Below are 19644 nucleotides of genomic sequence, written 5' to 3' on the forward strand. Positions count from 1 at the left end.
GCGTGACCCCCTCGCAAAATAACGCCCTTAGCGGCGAGTTTAAAAAACAGATGTTATCAATTCGGCTTTTTTTTCGCGATGGTTTGCGAGCTTTTTTCGCCTTACTTTTTTGCTTTATATGTTTTTTATTATCTTAGTTTCTTTTCTTTATTACGTCATTCATTTCTTTTAAAAAGGTTTATTTGATTCTTTGTTTTTGCATGTTCTTTTCCCTATATGGTGGTAAGTTCTTCTTCTTTTTTTTTTTGGCGGCGATCCTCATCTCCTCTTCTTTAGTTTTTTTCCTTTCTGATACGGTGCAGTGTGTTTGGATTCTTTGAATTGTGTAGCCTACCTATATTTGCGGATAATAAAAAGTGAAATTGGAATTTCCGTTTGTTAGGATTTTTTGCTTTTTTTTTTATCGAGAGGAAGAGGAAGATACGGTGTGAGAAATTTTGCAGGCATTTTGGTAATTGATTCGATTTTTATGTGTTTGAATTTTTGGAAACTAAAAAATTCAAAATTCTACTGGGGGCTCTGAAATTGCTCTAAACTGTGGCCAAATTGAGTTCGAAATTTTTTTTCATTGAGGACGGTAGCATTTTTCTTATTTCTAAGAACCCCACCCGATTAAAATCTTAATTTCTTCTGTTCTCTACTTTTTTCATTTTTTTTGCATTATAATTAGGTCACGTTTAGATTACCTGTTTAGTATTTATTTTTTAGAAAAACCTCGTAAACTTAGCCCATTTACATATCAAACCACATACCACGAAAATGATGTAAGTTTGCAAAAAGTAAGTTATTGAACTGTTCTAGAAAGCGTAAAAAATTCAATTTATCATCGCAACCGCACATATTACGAAAATTAGCACTATGAGAAAAATATATTATTTTTATTGGTAAGGTAGATGAAAAATCGTTTGTCAATCAGGAAAAGCCACGAAAATAAACTGAAAGAAAACATTTTCCGATTTTAAACTAGATTTTTCACTTATTACGAGGCAAAAGTGGAAACGGAAAACAAAGGTTGAAAAAATCTAGCGTTTTGATCTTGGCTTAGTGACGTGGACACAGTTAGCGGAAGTTTCGTTGGTAAATTTTCGAAAAATATACGATTAAATTGGTTTACCTATATATATTTTGTCAAGACGTTTGTTGTACGATTTGGTACCTTGTTACTTGGTTACTACGATGAATCATTGCTATTGAAAAAAATTTTAGAGCAAAAAAACCTCGAGTAAAAAATTCATAACACTTGAGAGAGAGAGAGGAAAGGAAACTCGTTTTGAGGATATTTTTCCACAGTATACATTGTACTTAACATCAAGTCGACTCGTCGTCGTCAAGTTTGGTGTTCAATGAAAAATACAGTACCTTTTAGTTGGAAGAGGTTCAAGAAGAAGGAAATGGTTACCCTTTTGATTGCCCTAAGAACAACCTTTTTATATACCTTTTATACATCGAATAATTTTATTTCATGACTTATTCATGTTGTATTAATTTTAGATTCGAAAAATAAGGCTTTCTGTGTATGCAAAAGCATGACTTCGTCGTTTCCCCCTTTTTCACCTTTTTACTTTACTTTCTTGTGTATACCTAGTGCTCTCTCTCTCTCTCTCTCTCCCTCTCTCTGTTGTATTTTCATCGTGGAAATATAATTCTCTGTGTTGCGTTATAATGTCTTCTTTCCTTAATTGGTTCTTAAGTTAAAATCTTTGAAAATTGATTCGACGAGTTGGTTGTAAACGTTACGTGGCGAGGATTATTCAAATTACTAATTTTTCCCCCATTTTGCGTATATTTTCCATAATGTAGGTAGAAGGTCCCTCTACCTCTAATGTTACTGTATAATCGTGTTCGTTCAATTAAAGACTCTTTAGAAATTTTTTACCAACAAATTAGGTACGTTGACGATCTTATAAAATGCGGAATAGATAGTTCGGGTTTTAGTATAAAATATGAATATACTTTGTAACGGTTTTATTTTTCTTTCAAGTTGTTTGATTGTTCGCTAGACGTAAATGGCTGGGTACATGAAAGGGAATGAACTTAAAGATGTTCGATTCGAGGAATTTATAGTAAGATGTTTTAAATATTTAAGCGTATTACTTATGATCGTTATACTTGGGTATTTTTTTTCTTGAAAAAAAAAAAAAAAACAATTTAATGCCATGGTACGGTCTATTTATCTTTACTCAGAAGGAAAAATGACTTAAGTACCTAACTGTGTAGGTAGGTTGGTACTTAGGTATTTATGATGGAATTCTCGCATCATAATATAGGGAAATTCTCATGATATTTCATCGACCGCTTTTTAATTTCAATTCATTTTCATGCATTAATTTCAATGAACATTGAAAATTTGGCTGGTGACTGAGCTTTTTGTAGCGAATTTGGTTATGTCTGACGAAACTGAAAAATTTGGTGAGGTTTGACAAAGCCTTAAATTTCGGTTAGGTTTTGCAAACATATAAAATTTGAATTAAGGTAACCTGACCAGTGTATGATCACTTGATCAGCAGCCAGTAGTTGATCACGCTTCATAAAAAGTGAAAAACAATCAAATAAGTTGGTGAACTTCGTAAGAACATGATCTAGAATAAATCTGTCAACATTTTTTGGCTGCTGATCATACACTGGTCAGGTTACCTTACGTTTGTTAAAATTTGAAAAGTTGGATGGGTTTGGTAGCGCTCGAAACTGGTTTTATGAAAAAATGTAGAGCTCAGTTCGCCATTTTCCTATCTTAAATAATTTAATTCAAAATTTTGATGGCAATTTCTTACCTGTGAAACCAATTTGGCATAATTTTTGGTTTAGCTTTAATGTATATGTAGATGCTTAATTGACTCAAGAGTAGCGTATAATTTTTTCAAAATTTTATTTCATCGGGGCTGCGTTCCAAAATGGGGAGAGGCAGTCATATTAAGTAAAAAAAATGGCGATTGTTGAAATTACCTACTGATTAAACTGGAACATAAATTATCCAACAAATATTTGCTTGATCGAGTCGCAGAAAGATCATTATAAGTACATATCAATAAGATGCACTAATGAATACACATGGGCCCTTGATTGGGCTTCTGTACCCCTTTTCCTCCTTATTTGTGGGCCAGAACGTTCAAGAAAATAGATCGAACCTTAATTGAGTTGCTGAATTTCCACTCTTTGCCCTTTTTTAGTCCAGAACTTTCTCAGCAATCACGAGTGTGATATCGGATCTTTTATTCAGAGTTCCCGGATGCCATTAACTCATCAATTGAGCTTCTGTACTCCACTTTACTACCCATCTTTGGTTCCGCAAATTTGTCAAAGTTGGAAAATTCGGTCAAGTTTATTTTGGATTGTGCTTGATAAAATTTGATTACTTATTTGGTTAAGTTTGAAAAACCTAGAAAATTTGGCAAGGTTTTGTTAAATATGAAAAAAAGTAATAATATATCAGGGTTTTAAAAGTCTAGAAAAATTGGCTGGGTTTTGTAAAATGAAAAAAATTAGTCAAGTTTGGCAAATATTGATGATTTGGTTAAAACTTCAACATCTGACCATGATTGTAAAAGCGTAATCTATTTTGATCAGATTTGGTGAAGCTAGAAAATTCGGTTCATTCTGGTGTGATACAAAAGTATCAAGTAAGGATTAGTAATCTTTATTTGGTTAGGTTTGGTGAAACTCAAAAATTTGATCAGGTTTGCAAAGTCATAAAATTTAAGTTATAATTCTAGAAAGTTTGTTTAGGTTTAGCATAAGTTGAACGTTAGGTTTGGTTTCTAAAAATAAAAAATTTGAATTAGGTTTGAAGAAACTGGAAAATGTTGATAAATTACATAGATTAGACAATAACTTTCAAAAACTCAGCCATCAGATATTGGTTTGGTTTTTACCCACATAAAATGAGTAAAATCCAAATTAGATTTGGCAACAGTGGAACAATTTGATTAGCTTTGACAAAACGACGAAATTTGGTCAAGTTTTTGATGAAAATGGAAAATAAGGTTAATCTGCAAAGCAAAAAAAAAAAAACAAGTTGAATAGCTGCAAAATTTGGCTAGGTCTAACGAAATTTGAAAAGTTTGATTAGGGATCGTTTCGTTTGGGTTTCGAAAATAGAAATGTTGATTTGGGTTTGGCGAAACAATGAAGATTTTGATGAACACGTATGGCAAAGCTAAAAAATTTGATCATGTTTGATGCAGCTACAAAATTTGTTCGGATTCGGTGGAAATGAAAGATGGGTTGATTTGCAAAGCTAAGATAGTTAGTTAGCTTTGGTATTTGTGGAGCTGTGAAACTTTGGTTTGGTCTGACAAAACTTTAAAATTTGCTCAAGTGTAACAAAACTTGAACATTAGGTTTGGTTATCTAAATCATGAGGTTTAATTACATTTGGCGAAATTGAAAAGTTTTTGTGAATTTAGCAAAGCTCAAAGATTTGGTCATGTTCGATAGGTAAAGCAAACTATTTCATTAGGTTTGGCAAGACTAGAAAATTCAGATAGGTGTGTAAAAAAATTAGATTTTTTGCCAATTTGTGGTGGGTAGGTAAAGCAAAAACGTTGTAGATGGGGCAACATTTCAAAATATTTGTACATACGTATAAATTGGTTTACAAACGCATAAAAATATTTGACTTGAAATTCAGATTAAAAATGAGGTGAAATTTTGGTTTAGTTTTGCTTGACTGGAAAATCTAGAGCCAAGCTAGAAAATTTGGCTACATTTTGTTTGCTTAGGTTGTGTAAGGCTTAAAAATGTGGTAGGAATAGAAAATTTGGCATTTTTTTCAATATTTTTTGCAATTTTCTTTCTATATTTTTTAATGCTTTAACTTCTAGCCTCGGTTCATTCCGTCTGAAGTTATAAAAAACTGAGTAGTAGTAGTAAAGAGAGGTTGAAGGCTCATTTATCGATGGAAAATCACCAAGAAGGAATGATTGTGTGACGATCATTACAGGTTTGAAAATTCAATGATCTTGCTTAGCTGCGGTGGCCAACTCAATTGGTCAAGAGCATATTATGTACTTCAAGATAAATTCGTAGATAACCTATAGGTGGACTATGGATTCTATAATGCACAGTCCACAGCTGCGATATCTGACGTGAAAAATGTCGAAATAAAATGTTGAAGGAAATAAAACTGAAATCTGAGATATTATTTCACTTATATAGGGGTGCAGAACTCGACATACGCACACACGCATCTTATAGAAGAACCTATCGTCTCGCGATACCGCGGACTATTGTACGAGTATTAGTATAGCAGCATAGCATACCGGTGGTTGTGACAAATGCGCAATAAGAAAATTACAGAAGCGTTCTTTAGGAGTATACACGGAAAAAAAAATTATGGATAATTTTTACTATTTCATACAGTAACCGGATCCCATTCAAAAATATTGCGATTTTTACTATGAGATTAGTAAATTTTACTATGAGATTAGTAAATTTTACTATGAGAGTAATAAATTTTACCTAATTCTATAGGTAAAATGTATTTTTTGGCTGAGTAAAAATCACTATTATTTTTGGATTGGATCCGGTTACTATACTGAAATAGTAATTTTTATTGTTTTTTTTTTTTCAGTGTAGAATGGGCGCAATCAAACCGAGGCGAAAATTCAAACAGAAATTATACCGATTGCTGTGGGATTTCAACAAACGTTTCATGATTTGCTTTACTTGTACGAGCGCGGAATCGAAATGAATTCAGGGAATTCCCGTATTCCATTTCGGACGGCGCGGGAAGTGTAATATCTGGCTGGCGTTATACAATGGTCGTTATAATTAAGGTCTTCCTTGAAACCCATTTATTTTAATTTATTGAGGAAAAAGAGATGCTTAATTTGAAATGAAATTAACTTACATTTGTTTTAATTTGCTTTCGTTGAGAGATAGCGCGAGCGAGCGACCGACGCGTGTAAGCTTTCAAAAAATTAAAAATTAATCAGGTACACGAGACGTGAAAGTGTCTACGATTTAACATAAACATTCAACAGACCGAAAACACCCTGAACACGTCATACCACGATATGTAGAAATGAATAGGATGGGTAAGGTACGAGTACAATATTTGAATAGAGCCACACACACAAAAAAAAAACCATAGCATTACCTATCTTCTAAACAAACGATATCGTGATGTCGATAATTGAAATATTACCGAACATGCAACAATTATCTGTTGAAGATTCGAGCAACATGCCACCAAAGGAAAAGGATAAAGGTTAAACTGGCGCGAATACTGAAACAGAGCCAATTGCCGAGAAAGAATATAGCCATGCTATAGTGTTCGTCGTGTGTAAAGTTCACCGCCAGCCAGCGCCAACGCCATTGATACTTAATTACACACTTGTTGATTCGACGAAAATCTCATCTTTTATACTACTCCTATATATACTTTCTACGTACGTTTTGGCGAAATAAAGCTTCGGCTGGGATGTATTATTATTTTGTACTTCGCAACGTAGTAGGTACAGATAAAAAGCATCCAATAAAAACACAATTACAAACGATCGGCCACTAACATGGCTATTATAGCCTTGTTCGAGTGTGCTGAGAATTGGGATAAAATAAAAATGATAAACCGACAAATCCTGTAGTTACATATTGTATAAAAAAAGATTTCTTTCGGTAGGCCTTCCTATATAAGGTCGTGGTTTTCATCTCCGTTAGTCACGATATCTCTACTGGAATTCACTCCTGGATACTCCAGAAAGATGATTTCAAATTTTTGAAGGTGGGCAGCAGGAGAGGGCCAGTGTTTATTCCGGATTAATTATATCGATTAAGGAAATTTGTTATTTCAAATGGAAAACCAATCAATTTCATAAATCGTGATCTCAATCGTAGCATTAGAGTGGGCATGAATGATCTTGACCCTTTCATTTCTAAAAAAAATTTTGACTGGTGGAATTTGAAAATTTGTATTGGTAGGTATTATGCATGCAAGGTCATTTTTCATCCATAAAAATTGAAATTATTAGCACATAGGTATTTGTATTCCAACCGGAAGAAAATGAAAAGAAAAGACAGAAAAACTGAAATACTGTACCTACATATCATCCAAAAATACACCATAAAGCATAATTTTAGGTGCTTAATCTAATATTTTCAACTTGTTTAGAGGACTTTTTTTTGGTTTATTTCAATAAAAGAAATCAAATTTTGATGAACTTGAGATGGAAAGCTGAAAAGTTCTTACCGTATATCCCATACTTTTAACCTTTCGAGTCATGTCGATCAAAGTTGGATCAATTTCGACTAATCAGAATTCACTATTTTGAAATTGATGTAAAATCGACTTGAAAGTGGTTCTGAGCTGAGAAAAGTTGAGGGAATAAAAATTAGTAGAATACATATATTAAGGAAAGTTTTATGAAATTTAGGAAGTGAAAATGAAAAAAACAAGCGAGGTCCGGGGGACCTGGCAAGAGGGTTCCCCAGATTTGGATAAAAAAATCCAGTGATTAATTTTTTTCAGATTAAAATTCTGTTTTACCCTACACAGGAATAAATACATACAAATCCAAAATCGTTAATAAGAGTTTTTCAATAATTCGAAAATTTGAAAGCAAAAATTAAAAAAATTAATATTCAATTCGGACATCTACAAGTTTTGTTTTTTGTTTTTCTTTTCTTTAACACCGTGGAAACGAAAAAACAATAAAAAAATAAGAAAAAAAAGTCATTTGTTATCGTGAATATTTGAATTTAATGAATTTATTTTTCACATTTTTAGTGTACACAATTTGGCAGCTTTTTCATAAAATGTTTAGGTATAAAAATATTGACGAAACAAAATTTTCGCAAATCGCAGTAGTTTTTCGGATTATTTAACCTCAAGCAAACGTACAAAACAATAATAATAAATATTTAAAAATACTCGTTCTCTTCGATTTTAATTGGGAGAACCCTAGAAATTGTTGGCTGATAAAACCGAAGTTTAAATGCTCGCTTTGTTGAAGAAACTGAAAGTGACTTGGCAAGTGGAAAGGTCTCTTATGTGTAACGTAATACGCAACACATAAGACACCTTTCTAAATAACGTGGCGCACTGAAGAATTCTTGAAAGCGATTTTAATAGGGTTCCCCTTGGTGGGGGAACCCTAAAAATAATGAAAAAAAATTCATAGATAGGTATTGTAGCGACTCTCTACAAGAAATATGCGGCCATCTCATTAAAATATCTCAAAAATGCCAAAATTTTCATTTGTTAGGTTTTTGATGGTATTTTTGCAATAAGTGCCAAATTTGTAATTTTTTTTTATCGGAAATGAAAAAATATACCAGTCCAATTTTTTGATATGTTATTCTACCCACATGAAAAGGACTAAAACCGAGAATTTTTTCAGAATTTTTGCTCGCGGAAATCGTGGTTATATTTAAATTATAAATTTTTAAATCAATTTTTTTAGGTTTTTGAAAGTGGCAACACTGATTTTGACATCATTCGTCGATTACCCTCTCAAAGTACTACAATTTGGAAAAAAGTTCGAAATTCTACAGTAGGTATGACACAAAAGTAGTGCCCAGCAGTGGCTTTTATTTCCAAGTGGAAATAGAGCTAACGAGATGAATGAAGCGGCGTTGAGTAAAGAAAAATAAGGACGTTCAAAAGCGACTTTGAAAATTTCAGGCCCATGCACACTGCACAAGGTGTCCACAAATCGAAAAACCGGTTCGGTTAGAAAATTCAAACTGGTTTTTATTGGCCCAATGACGCAATGTATTCTACACACTAAGGCAACAAAAACGTGATATGAATTTTTTGAAACCGGTTCATTAATTTGCAACCGGTTAACAAAACATACCCAAAAATTGCAGATAAAGAAAAAAAGCTTGAAACAAAAGGTGTAGAGCGTGAAAAATTACACAATGCTGTCTAATCACATTTAGAAACCGGTTCATTGGTTCGCATTTAGCAACCAGTTTTTGACAATCACCTAAAAATTGGAGATAAGGAAAAAACGCGAAACAAAAGTTGTAAAGCGTGAAAAATTAAACCATTTCCGGTAATCAGATTTTGAAACCGGTTCATTAATTCGCAACCAGTTATCAAAAATTACCTAAAAATTGGAGATCGAGAAAAAAGCTTGAAACAAAAGGTGTAGGGGATGAAAAATTACACAATTCTGTTAAATCATATTTTGAAACTGGTTCATTATTGGTTTGCATTTAGCAACCAGTTTTTAACTATCACCTAAAAATTGGAGATAGAGAAAAAAACTTGAAACAAAAGTTGTAGAGCGTGAAAAATTGCTGATCAGATTTTGAAAATGGCTAATTAACTTGCAACCAGGTAACTTTTGATGGCTTTCTGCGATTTAATGAACCGGTTTCAAAATCTGATCAGCAAAAATGGTTCAATTTTTCACACTCTACAACTTATGTTTCAATTTCATGGTCGATAATTAGTCAAATTTGAATTTTTGAAAATCCTCCAAAAATCGAAAAATGAGTTCTAACACTTAAAATTTGAGCCAGTGACGTATCCCAAAAATAGTAGATGGAGAAAAAAAGCTCAAAACCAAAGTTGTAGAACGTGAATAATTACACAATGCTGTCTAATCACATTGAGAAACCGGTTCATTGGTTCGCATTTAGCAACCAATTTTTGGCAATCACCTAAAAATTGGAGATGAAGAAAAAAACTGCGAACAAAAGTTGAAGAGCGTGAAAAATTGAACCATTTCCGCTGATCAGATTTTGAAACCGGTGCATTATTCGCATTTAGTTATCGAAAATTACTCAAAAATGGTAGATAGTGAAAAAAGCTTGAAACAAAAGTTGTAGAGTGTGAAAAATTCGGCCATTTTGGAGAACTTCGAAGCCCCAAAGCTCCGTCAAAAAAAATCGAAAAAATATTCGGTTTGCGTCATTCGTCACGAAGACCTCTCGTGCAAAAATCCGCCGATTTGGCACGGAATGATAACATTTTTTCAATTTTTTTTCCAGCATTTTATACTCTCACCAATCTAAAAAAAAAATCTCACTGACAATTTCACTTAAATGTTACGAATATTTTTAAATCATGAAATTCCTAACGTGTTGTAATTTGCATATCTGCACACTTTTCATTACTCATGAGTCATGACTCGAGTAAATATACGAACAAAAACACATGCTAGGAAAAGGTATGGTATGTCACGAGTGTAATTGGTTTCATACCTTTTTCCAACCCTAACACGTGTTTTGCTTTCACGTCTCAGGTAATATGAAACATTCGCAGACGCGTGCTTCAATTTTATTACATTTAAAAATCTACAACTCTTTTTTCTGTCGTTTAGAAAATTTCAAGAAATAGAGAATATTATATTTTGATTTACTTTTAATAGTTCTTGATCGATTGTTCTTACGTATTATCACGACTATACGAATTACGATGCAATATCGTCGTATGTATATTAGACTACAATAAAATATACCTACCTAGAAACTGCCAACACTATAAAATGCGGCTTCTCGTGTCTGTAATAAACCAAAAAAGAGGAAGTCTTTCAAGTTGATACTCTCAGTTACTCACATACACTTTGTCGGACCTTTCTGTCAAGACGAGAAACTCGACTGTATATTGACAGCTCACTCGGAACTGTGTCCTAGTGTTTTCGTTCATTATGTATTAAAGGCTTAAAATTTTTATATGTATATACCTTCGCCAGTTTATACAAACTCGGGCTTTCCTTTATTGGCATTATAAATATTTAACGAGTTCCTTTTTACACTTTGTTTAATGGTGGTATATTTGCATTTTAGCGACAAGAAATAAAGGGGAATTTGACCGTTGCGTTGGTTTGTTTTAGAAAACGAGACGATACGGTGGTCGTAGGGTTGAGTAGAGGTATTGGATAGTTCAAGGTGTAGGTAGGTAGGTACCTATTCGAGAAGTTTGCTATGGGAATGATGATGATGATGATCGGTGTGTTATTGTTGTTGATACTTAACCCAACTGAGTACCTACTACTCGTAATTCTTTGATAAATCTAGTTAGGTACGTATATTTCGAGGAGTTTTTTCTATGATTAATATTATATTCATCTGCACAATTTCAGCTGCTACAATTGTGAAATTTTCGATATAAAATTACCCATATTACACGAGCTAGTACCTAAGTATAACTCCCGCATTTTCCTTCAGTTTTCTAAACATCCCACCTTGAAAAAGAAAAAATAACAAAAATCTACTCCAACACAAAATCTGCATCACAAACGAAGACGTCTTAGGTGAGAGAGTGAAGAAAAAAAACCACTTCAACTTGTCAAAAATAAGCTCTGTTGAATTAAATCCAACAATACCGCCGAACGGATGACGCGAGTAGAGAGGCAATAGAAAGACGCGAGAGGAGAGGAAGGTGAAGTAAAATCTAAACTAACGAGGTATAAGACAGTCTGCAATAAAATCTGATTCGACGTTATTGCGAATGGCATAGCGGTGTTTTCGATTTAGCAATAAATTATAAAATTAATAATTCGAGACGACGAAATTTTGCGGTCACCAAATATGTTAAACCGTATTGGCGGCGAGAAGCGTTCGCGTACAATTTCCAATATAATGAAATAGTAATATTCGATGACAGTTAAATGTCAAGAAAATTGAAAATAACTTTGACTTTCGACGGCGTGATCGAATTTACGCGCGCGGAGACCGAGAAAGCGCGAGAGAGAAGAAAAAAAAGAAGAAAAAAGCATCAACCAACAAGAAGCGTTGAGGTTTTGAATATTCTATAACGGATTTGCATTTAAGCATTCCTTACATACATTTCAGCAACGCTAAATTTTTCTCCACTCCGATTGGCTCTCGCGTTCTCGCACGATCCCACCCACCGAACTCTTATCATCGTTATCATTTTTGAACTTGGAAAATTTTTTAAGTTTCATGCGAACCTGTATCATGCTTTCAATACACAGACAATTTACGATCTAAATGACCATATTTTATTATGCAAAAGGTACAAAAACAAAAAAAATTATCGAATACATATGCCTTAGTGGCTTAGCTTAGATTAATCAACAAAATGAAATATTTTATAGTTATAATGCTTTTGGTAGCTTTTGGTTTTGCTCTCATTACAGTAAACAGTAACTTCATTCACTTAGGTACGAAATTTCATAAAATAATGACTCAGATTTACAACATAAACTAAATAATCACCAAAGTGACCAAAATCAACAAATAAAATATATTCCTTTATCGCGCATCGAATTTCGCATACAGCAACAACATTGGAAACGATAACACTATTGGGCGGTAAATCATCAGTTTTAATTTTGTGGCTGAAATATAATGGGCTCCATTTCTGCATTGTCTATTTCCGATGTAATTTGCGATAATCCGAAGGGTTTACAATGCTGCAGTTTCGATGTGAGCTTGAAAATTTTTGTAAGTTCAAAAATGGCAATGATGATAAGGAGTTCGGCGGGTGTCGGGTGAGATCGTGCATGAACGCGAGAGCCAATCAGAGTGGAGAAAAATTTAGCGTTGCTGAAATGTATGTAAGGAATGCTTAAATGCAACGGATTTAGCTCGTTGTTGGGGTTCTCTCTGTCTTTCTCTCTCTCTCGCACGCGTCGTCTTGCCCTTATCCTTGACGTTTTATTTATACGTATTCTGGGATATACAAAAATTGCGAATTGTTAAACACGAAACATTGATGTTGTCTGGAAGGAAAAAAAAACATACGGATATTTATCGCCACATATACGGTGAACGAGTTTTATATTGTTTTTTAAAGTTTACCATCATAAACAGCGAAAGCAGGATTTTCTTATGTTGGAAATATATCCTCGGAATATAGAAATAGTCACGAACAGTGCTTTTCCATATAAATGCATACTCGAAATGGTTTTTTATAACCTCGCATTTATCGTACGTTCCTATACGAGGAATAGGTATACCTACGTTATATACGTACATAAGAATCACATCGTTTCTAAACCTATGCTTCACCTCGTAAAGTGTAAAGGATTAGGATTTGGACGTTTGAAATTACGTGTTTCTGTAAATTTAATTTTCTTCCAATCGCATACACAACTGTATAAAATACCCCCTACCTACGATATGAAATTGACCACGTGCCCATATACTTATACTCAATAAAACAATAAAAGTTCAATTTTTAAACAAAAATATCCCTACAGGTTATTTTATCTACTTCTAACCTATCAGTACATATGTATGAGTAAAACAACGATGATGGACGTATAAATCAAACTATAATCTATCTATAGATATACGAGTAGGTACCTACGAGCAGAAGTATGAGCCATGATGAAGGGGTAGTATGTGTAGACTATTTAGATTAATGGTTTGCGGCAGTTTAGGTACCTATTACTACACCTATATACGCAGGAGGGTAGTATGTTTTTCGAGCAAAATGCGTCTTAAATTTCTTCGTTTATTTGTAAATAAAACTATAAGTTTATAATTTCCCAAGTTTGTCGAAGCGCTTCCGGGACTCGCGAGAAATTTACTACAGGTTTGTCTTTCGTCTTCATCGCTAACGTGCTTTTAGTTAGTTGGCGGTAATTATTATAACGTTTTGTTTATAAAACCATATGCTCCCCGATGGCAAAGATTATAGGTAAACTGCGAGATAATTTTAAAAACATTTATCGCAACACCTTCAGCCTCCCGGCTCTCAGAATCAAGATAATATATTAAACATTATAGGAGGAGGCGTAGTATAGTGAAAAGAAGACATACTCGGAATTTCAATCGTTTTCACCGAAGATGTTCGTGTTTAGTTGGAAATCTGTTGAGTAAATTTTATATAGGAATTGTGTCTCGAATGAGCATCTATAGTTGTTGTGAGTCCACAAAGTGAACTGATTTTTTTCGAAACAGAATAGGAAATTAAAAATTGACAAAATTGAAAAATGATTTGGATACTACAGATTTTTCTCTGTGCGACCCAAAAAAATTTCCTGTTGGGGGGACGGACGTCCCTCGTAAGCAATCCTGATGTGAAAAAAATTATTAAGGGTAAGGGCACCAATTATGGACCAGTCCGCAATATGGTCCAGCGCCCTTTCTCGTTGGTAATTAGTGCAATCTGTCAGGAAAAAATGTTTTCCAACGTATTTTTCACCAAAACAATGAATGAAACAAAAATTACAACTCTAAAGTCAAAACTCGCTGAGAAATTTACAAAAAACTGTTTTGAGACACTGAAAATTTTTTTTAGTATGTCTTTCAACTTTTATTAAAATATAATTGTGGTGTAATTTTCTGAATGTATTGACGTTTATAATATCAAAAAAGGATGTAGTTTCTGCTGGACTGATCAATTTTTGCTAAAAATGAGGGTATGTACAGAAATTTTTGGTGCAAAGTTTTTCTTTATGGGGTGTGCTAATATGGACCACCTGTGATATTGAATATTTTTACTCATTTTCAATTTTCATCATTTCTTACAGCCACTGAAAAGGGGAATGCTTGAAATACTTTTTTTGTTCATTTCTACAAATAAATATGATGTTTTGAAACGTAAAAATAATATGTTCATTTTGAAATTCTTTAGGTGGTCCATATTAGGTGTCCAAAATTTTGAATTGTCATTTTGACACTTGTCATTCAACAATTTAAAAAAAAATATTCAAAATTAACCTGCACTGCTTAGAATACGTTTTTTTATTCATTTCTACAAATAAATATGACATTTTGAAAAATGTAAAAGTATGTTCATTTTAAAATTTTATAGGTGGTCCATATTAGGCGTCAAAAATTTCGAACGGTCATTTTGACACTCGTTTTTCCAAAGGAAAAATCATACTTCAACGAGTTTTGAATGAAAAATTTTGATACCACCCGAAAATGAGCCTCGTCACGTGAATTTTTTCAATAATTTTTAGGCTCCCGGGGGGGGGGGGGATATTGACCAAGGAAAATTTGAACCCGCCATATCTACAAACCTAATTCGCAGTACGCAATTTTTTTTCTTCTATCAAAATATCCTGAATTCAACCTCTGTTTCACAGATGGATCAAAAATACCAAATCATCATTCTGGATATTATGCATACTCTATAAAATGGGTGCAATTTCAAATTTCAAACTCCCAAACTGTTCATCTATTTACTCCGCTGAACTCACTGCTATCTATCATTGCCTCTGTGATATACTCACCTCTGAACCAGATAACAAACATTTCTTGATCCAGAGTGATTCCTTGAGGTCATTGATTTCTATACAAAACCTATTTTCTGACCACCCTATAGTTCAAAATATTCTTAAAAAACTATTTGAGCTACAAAATTCCCACTTTAATATTCAGTTTGTGTACGTTCCCAGCCACATTGGAATCACTTGGAAACGAAACTGTTGATATGTACTTATGCAAAATCTGCAACTACTCTTTCCCCCCTTACCATCATCACAGCTGACGACATCAAATCTTTTCTCACTCAAAATATATACACGAATTTGCAAAATGTCTGGTCCCAACAAACAGCCAACAAGCTCTTTCAACATAAAAAATCAATTCATCCTTGGAAAAACCTCCCCCACTTAAATAGACTTGAAGCAGTTATCTTGACAAGACTGAGAATTGGACACACCAAAATCACACATAACCATCTTTACCTAAAAGCCCCTAAGCCCTCATGTCAATTTTGCTCACCTGAATCCATATCTGTTCAACACCTACTATTCTATTGTCCCCAATTACACCAAGATCGATTATCTCTTCAAATAGATGAAAACTCTCTCTCCATTCCTGACAGCCCCTCCGAAATAGAAACATTTATTACCTACTCTTGTTGAAAAACACAACCTGACAAATTCAATATAATCGGACGTAGGGTGTAATAATCTAGTAATTATAAACACCCCCCCCCCACCAAACGTTTAGATAAGTATCTACTATTTTTGGAATTTTTTAAAAAAAATTCCTTCATGTAAATTATCCTTAAAAACTCAAAAAATCTCAAAAATGTGTTTTTTTGGGTCAAGGCATCGCCAAAAAGCGCTACGTGCGGTTATGTAGTCTTGAAATTTTGCATGCAGGCCTCTGAAAACAGAAGAAAATGAAACAACTTCTTGAAAACCTCATTTTGGGCTCATGGGCATCCTCTCCCTCAATTTTGGGGCAAAAGAAGATTGGCAATAGGGGTCTGGGGTATCGTTATCATAATTATAAATTTAACCCCTTGAACACGAATATGAAGTTAGATTTGTAGTTGGACACCACCCCTAAGAGCCATGTTTGGGGAGGGCGTTGCCCTAAAATTGAGTTTTTCGTGAAAAATGTTTAATATTGCCCTATTTACCCCCTGTAACTTCATCATTCTATAAAAGTCAATCCGTATGTTGAAATACGTGTTGTGAAAGTTACGAATTCCATTTCCAAAATATTGAGCTCAAAAAACACTAAAACAGATTTCTTAGCTTTAGCAGCTGCCCAAGTGCATATTTATGGATTTTGAGGACATTTTGTTGAAAAAATCGAGTCACCAAAAAATTATCATCTCTCATTTTTGACGAAATTGACGCACTCGTCGTGTTTTTAATTCAAATGGGGTGACACGTGTGTTATATACCTGTATCAATAATGAACCCGACACCGAAATACTTAGGTTTGATGAAATAGAATTAATTAATTTTTGTTTTGTTTCGCTTTCAGAATTCATCATTAAAATTTCAACGAAGCTAACGAAGAAGTTAAGAACCGATTGAGAACGCCACATGGGTAGAAAGGAAAAGAAACAGTCTAGGTAAGTGCATCTCCTTCAGGGACTTTCACTTTTCATATAATAGCCAATAGGTGAGGTATTGTTCAATTTAGAACGAAAAAATTCAACTCATCTTCCAGACGAGTTAAAAAAAAAATAACTCGCAGACTCGACGAATTGAAAAAATTGTATACGCTATCTAACGGAATTATATAAATTTTGAAAATCCTCTCGCGAAAATCTTCTGTAAATTAATTTTAATGAACTGCGGCCCGTCTCGTTTGCGAATTTCGCGCGCCAGAAAGAAAAACGTTGCTTTAGAAAATTACAAAATATCAACAAGAATTTAAACAACTTTCACTCAGGTAGTGTGTTTCTTTCAAGAAACGTAAATGTGTTTGAATGAGGGTGGAGTGGGAAGAGGGTGAAGGGAAAAGCAACGAGGCTTTGAAGCAGAATTTTTTTTCAAGTTCGATGGTACTCGAGTGGTGCAATCGACTGTTGTAATCGATAGAAAATTGTGAGAAAAATTTCTAGACGTACAGGGTGTCCAAAAAATTGATGAACAAATTGAAAATGCGTCTTGATCCAGTCTGCATGCAAATGTTTATTTTCATGCAACAGTCTGGAATGGCTCTAGAAGATGCTGTAATCAGGTAGCTAATACGTAACTTGACTTTTTCCAGACGTTCCAGTTCTGCTCTAAAATGGTTCTAATCGTTTTGCAAAAATGCACGATTTTTTTGGTCTGTTTGTTCGTTTTTCTTGGGTTGTACAGTAAAAAAATATAACTGGTCGTTGAGAATTTTCGAATCATGTGGTGGGCAAAACTGAATTTTTCGAGGCAGAAAAGCATTAATCTAGTCTTAAAATTTTTAAAAACGATAACGTTTTTAGAACAATCCTGAAAAATTGTGTATTTAGACCAAATAGGTACCTCAGTAAATCAAAAAACTTCGTTTGAGATGAAAAATTTTATCCCAAGGTTTATATATTATGCTTTTCTGTCCCTCCCAAAAAATTTCACAACCGTTCATTTTTTATTTTCTTCTCGTGGCATTGGAAAAACATTCACTTCGTTTGAGATGAAAAATTTTATCCCAAGGTTTATATATTATGCTTTTCTGTCCCTCCCAAAAAATTTCACAACCGTTCATTTTTTATTTTCTTCTCGTGGCATTGGAAAAACATTCGCTTTTAAAGCTGTAAGAACCATTTTTCAAATAGGAAAAACAAGAAAAAATACTATTTTAATTTTAAAATATCATCATCAATACGGAATTAAAGTTATAACAGTACAAAAAAAACTGATCGGTGAAAAAATTACAACTTTTACTTTTACTTTTTGTCTCTCTTCCTCCTTCACCCATTCAAAAAATCATTTTTCGCGAAACCAAACAGAAACCCAAAACATTGGAATACTCCGAACACTTGAAACTGTAACCGAAACCGCACCTATAATGGTTTTCTACTTGTGAATTCCACAAAACTCCTTCAATATAATACACCCGGAAAACATCTTCGTGATTCTAAAGAGAAGACCGTTCAGTTATAAAGAAAATTTAGAACGACGAATACCTATACTTGGAGACTTGATCGTATTATAACCGAACTTACTAAACACAAGTGAGACGAAGACGAAACCCATACGAATATGATGGAATACAAGGGGTGAAAAAATTGGCCAAAAAATTACATTCCTTATAGAGAGTCTACGACAGCGCGTAAGGGTGGTACAAGTTCGACGAAAGTTTACGAGCTTTCTTGTGTACTCTCGGTATACTACATAGCAACGTATAAGAAGAAGAAGAAGAAGAAGATGTGTAGGCATCAGATTTTGCACAATTTCTAACGACGAAAGTTTTTCAAAGTGTTTTGAACTTTGAATAACACCTAATTGTAGGTTTATAGTATATAAGGCTAACATTATGATAACTTTTAAGCATTTCAGCGAGAATGGCTAGATAGAAAAGCCCGTAATTTGGCCAACTACTTTTATACAGCAAAACCAATGCGATATACGTATAGCTGCAAGCAGCTGAATCGAAATCGAGAGTGGATAAATATACGTAGACGCGTACAGTCGCGGTAATGACGAACAGAACGCTTAATTATTGCGGTTTTACGGTCGTACGAGTACTTAGAGCGATATATGTCTCTGTGTCTGTCTCTATATTATGGGAAAGGTTATACGTTATACGTTCATAGAGCATACAATACGTATTATATTATACGAAGACCTATATGAATTTTCAATAGAGGGATATTCTCTTGCATTGTGAAGTTTTGTTGACGCTGAAAACAGGGGTGGATGACATGTACAACGGTGAAATTCTGGTTGCCAGTGCGTAAAGAGCGAGCGTATGTAGAAGGTTAGTAAGCTACACGTATCACGTGTGACGGTATCGCATACAGACGTGACGAGATTTCAAATGTGACGCAATATTAATACCCTTTCGGAGGACATACATACTTAAGTATTTGCGATCTCATTTCACCTTGTTATTTTTGATTTGCCCCGGCCCGAGTAACGCGAATAGAAACAGCTTTCGTCGTGCTACGTTTACGGTACTTAGGTTATGTACAATTCAATTCACAGGTAAAAAAGCTGCCTATACAGGAGTAGTCAATCGACCGAAAAGTTGCGAAAATTGATCAAAATATTACGAAAGTTGCATAAAATATAGGTTCAGAATCACACCATTAAATTTGATGTATTTCGAGTTGATATAGTTACTAATCTGGACATGAATTTTGACAGGGGCAACGTGAAAGACGAGTCAGGATCAAGGGTTCCCTTAATTGTGCGATTCAATTTTTTTAATCAAAATTTTATAAAACATGGAAAAAATTGATAAATTTGGTTCAAATTCTGGCTGATGATGTAAGTAGTTGACGAGCATCTTTTATCATGAATTGCGATAGAAAAAATGTTCATCAAAATTGACTAATCTGAACACCAGAATAGGAAACATTAATCCATAACTTGACATGAA

At 33.9% G+C, this 19644-nt stretch overlaps 1 protein-coding gene across 5 annotated transcripts in view; it reads right to left on the reverse strand.

The window, feature by feature from the left end:
- Nucleotides 1-19644, reverse strand: part of LOC135842556 (CUGBP Elav-like family member 3-A) — a 222793-nt gene that overhangs the window by 46050 nt on the left and 157099 nt on the right. The window lies entirely within an intron of this gene.

Source organism: Planococcus citri, chromosome 4 (genome assembly GCF_950023065.1).
Source record: "Planococcus citri chromosome 4, ihPlaCitr1.1, whole genome shotgun sequence".
In the NCBI taxonomy this organism is placed as follows: Eukaryota; Metazoa; Arthropoda; class Insecta; order Hemiptera; family Pseudococcidae; genus Planococcus; species Planococcus citri.